At 35.0% G+C, this 3,717-nt stretch overlaps 1 long non-coding RNA gene across 2 annotated transcripts; it reads left to right on the top strand.

Moving 5' to 3' along the window:
- The first annotated feature begins 1,158 nt into the window (after positions 1–1,158).
- On the top strand, positions 1,159–3,717 carry LOC109590797 (uncharacterized). 2 transcript variants are annotated; one of them, XR_002189505.1, is made up of 5 exons: positions 1,159–1,479; positions 1,547–1,639; positions 1,689–3,448; positions 3,504–3,602; positions 3,655–3,717. It is a non-coding gene; the product is annotated as an uncharacterized LOC109590797 (long non-coding RNA). The 2 variants fall into 2 exon arrangements; XR_002189504.1 differs by having other exon boundaries at positions 1,160–1,479; positions 3,504–3,597.

Genomic DNA, 3,717 nt, shown 5'->3' on the forward strand with positions numbered 1-3,717 from the left:
GTAAACTGTAGTTGGTGGACTGAAGCTGTGATATCATAGGAGCTGGTGAAATGTGGCTGTTGTGGTTCAAATAGCTACTCCATGCCGTTAGGCTTGTGAGGGTTGAGAACAACAGAATCAGGGAAACACCTCCGAATCATCGGAATTTGATTCCAGTCAGAAATCAAATTTATTTTCAAAATCAACTGCAAACACAAATGAGTTTCCCAATAATGAAAATCATTTGTGTTTACAATTGCATTTTAAAAATCAATTCGATCCCTGAATGGAATCGGATTCCGATGAATCGGAAGTGTTTCCCTAGGCTCTGTTGTTCTCTATCCACAGCACCAGGTTGAACCCTCTTGTGGTATTGCAGCTGATATGTCCCTACTACTAGTTTACTGGTTGTTGAACTAAACACAGTATAATTACATGTATATTATTATTTATATAGTTTTCTGTAGTAGCACACACTTTTTTCATGCAGTTACCTGTAATAAGCTATTGTGGAGTATTATCTTTATTGTTATTATCATTATCTTTATTGTTATTATCAAGAGTAGTTAATTAGTTATGTACATAAATGTCAAGACTTAACTTATCTTTAGTGATTGGAGGGAGGGAGGATAGTAGTTGGTTTGTGAGACTGGAGGAAAGACATCTGATTATCCAAATAGTATTCATTTTACTAAGCACATGACAGAAAAGTCATCGATCTATCATTGTACCTAAGGTGTGGCCTACTTACACTGGAGTATAAAACGAGCTGCATTCACTAACTTTGATTTACCCTTTGATCCATCGTCATCCTGTAAGTCAATGTGTATACACGGTAGTGACTATTTATCATAATTATCTCTCTCTTTCTATGAGTAGATTTAATTTCTAAGATTTTATTATTTATATTAATTTAAAGATTCGTAAAATGATTCATAAACATGTGTACATGCATTGTTTGTGAGCTCCATGACTAACTGTCCATCACCTGTCAAAACATTCATTGTACTACAGTAAATCTTGTGATCATCAGTTATCATAGAATATAATGTACTGGTATTTGTATAAATGTACTCCCCCACTCCTGATCCAATTAGCTCATAATAACATCATCACTTGTGACTAATTTTAGAATTATAGACACGGTAGACCGAGTGATTATAAAACAAGTGAACTTCATACTATTTTGCACATTGTTTTCCGTTGGAAGCTTAATCCTAAAACCAACCGCCTTTTGAGTGCTTTCTTCTTGAGGATCTAGTGTCTTCTGTCTCTCCTGGCCATAATGGATCTCAGATTAATTGAAGTGTCCTTTAGGTTGAATTTAAGATCTAACAACAACATCATCAACCTAGCTACTCTGCTGGTATCATTACCAAGAGCAATAAGATCACGCAGAAATCATCAAACTAGAGCATTACCAGTTAATGATGACATTCCCTACCCAATTCAAGAAACAAGTCGTGATCAGCTACATACTGCTATACATCTTCCAGATGGGTAAGCTAAAACATGATTTTATCAGTGCACAATGATTATTACTGGTTTCTATTATGTATGTATACAGGAGGCTCATGCCATTAAGAGCATCCCAAGGACCTTCAATTGTCTGATGATGCCAGGGCCAGGAGAGACAGATGGAAAGCAGGCAATCGATATTGTGAGTTATGACTTTGATACAATGAGATTTTATACTTTACTTTTAATAGGGTTTTATAAAGTGTGACAGGTCTTATCCATAGGAACATACCTGTGTGAAGACAAGTGTTGTCGCACTTGACATGTGACAAGTTGTATCCATAGACCTGTTGTTTAACACAGGCCGTGGAAGAGAAGTCTTGTCGCATTTAACGTCTAAAGGTTCATATATACAGTCAGGCTGTTTGTGCCCCTGAAACTATTGTGGAGGTCATTAGTGCCAAGGAATCCCTCTACAACAGTTGTGTGCAAACCATTTTTAGCCACTGTGAGCTTCTATATGAACCCTTTACTTTGCACATTATGTAAAGTAAACAAGGAGACTAATAAAACCAAGAGTACCTTACGTATAGTCTTGGTAAAACGTGGAACATATTTCTAACGTTAATCATTAGTCTCTGAGGAATTGCAGCTTTACGAGTTTTTCCTCATAATGAGATGGAACTTGAACAAAGCGCATAGGGTAATTAGCCTTACATTGAGATGATCGTTATTGACATCTCATTAGAGTTACATACGTATGTAATTCATTTTTTTTCCTCACAATTAACCACATTGAAGGCATGTTGTGACTCTTAGCTAAAAGTCTCACAATTCAATGCATTGATTCAATGTGTGTTATAGACGGTTTAGAATTCCTTGGCAAACCATAGCAATTGTCTTGCCTACCATCTGTCTTTCCAGCCCTTGCATGACAGAACAGTAACATTTTATTAATGTTAAATGTCAATTTATGATTCTTTTTGTCATCTTTTTTTGTCACTGATCTTTTTGTCATCTTTTTTTGTCATTGATCTTTTGTGTGATCTTTTTTGGTAATCTTTTTCCCTCTTTATTTACTAACAATAACAATTTAACCAGCTAACTCAAACTGCTGAGCTAAGTTGTCGGGGGTTCCCAGGGAAATCACCTAATTAAGCTAAAATTGACAATAGTAAGACAATGGTTAAAGGAATGCAAATAAATGTCACCACATCAGAATCTTGCTCGTAAATATCAATTTGTCCTAAAGTTATAAATGTGAAATGAACAACATGTTGACACATTTAAATGTCCATACAATCCTAAGGAAAGGTGACCTCAGATGACAATGGATCTACAATCTATCATAATAGGATTCTCCATTGGAGTAGTAATAGGCTGGTCTATTAAGTGGTTTAGTAAAAGGGGCATGATTAATGTGCATGTTCAAATGTAGCTCAGCAAAATAAAGGTATATGTGTAGAGGCATTGTTTACTAGCAATAGATATTCTAAAATAAAGATCAAAACAATTCATAAACCTGTGTGCATTGTCTATACCAAACATAGCATATCAAATTATTCATTGTACTACATTATTATTGTTCTCTTCATGTGATCCAATTAGCTCATAATAACATCACTTGTGACTAATTTTAGAATTATAGACACAGCAGACTGAGTGATTATAAAACAAGTGAACTTCATATTTTGCACTGTTCTTATTACTCTCTATTGAAATCCTAATACTAAAACCAATCACTTTTATAGTCTTTTCTTCTTAAGGATCTATTAAATCTGTCTCTCCTGGCCATAATGGATCTCAGATTAATTGAAGTGTCCTTTGGGTTGAATTTAAGATCTAGCAACAACATCATCAACCTAGCTACTCTGCTGGTATCATTACCAAGAGCAATAAGATCACGCAGAAATCATCAAACTAGAGCATTACCAGTTAATGATGACATTCCCTACCCAATTCAAGAAACAAGTCGTGATCAGCTACATACTGCTATACATCTTCCAGATGGGTAAGCTAAAACATGATTTTATGTGCACGGATTATTACTAGTTTCTATTATACAGGAGGCTCATGCCATTAAGAGTATCCCAAGGACCTTCAATTGTCTGATGAGGCCAGGGCCAGGAGAGACAGATGGAAAGCAGGCAAAATCTTAAAGTGAAGTATAATTAATACAACAAGAAATTTTTATAAATTGATTTATTACTTTGATAGAATTTTATCAAGCGTTCAACAAGTTTTTTAATCATACAGTGAGTTATTGATACAAATTGAGAG

Source organism: Amphimedon queenslandica, unplaced genomic scaffold (assembly GCF_000090795.2).
Source record: "Amphimedon queenslandica unplaced genomic scaffold, v1.1 AMPQUscaffold_9459_Cont18507, whole genome shotgun sequence".
Classification (NCBI taxonomy): Eukaryota; Metazoa; Porifera; class Demospongiae; order Haplosclerida; family Niphatidae; genus Amphimedon; species Amphimedon queenslandica.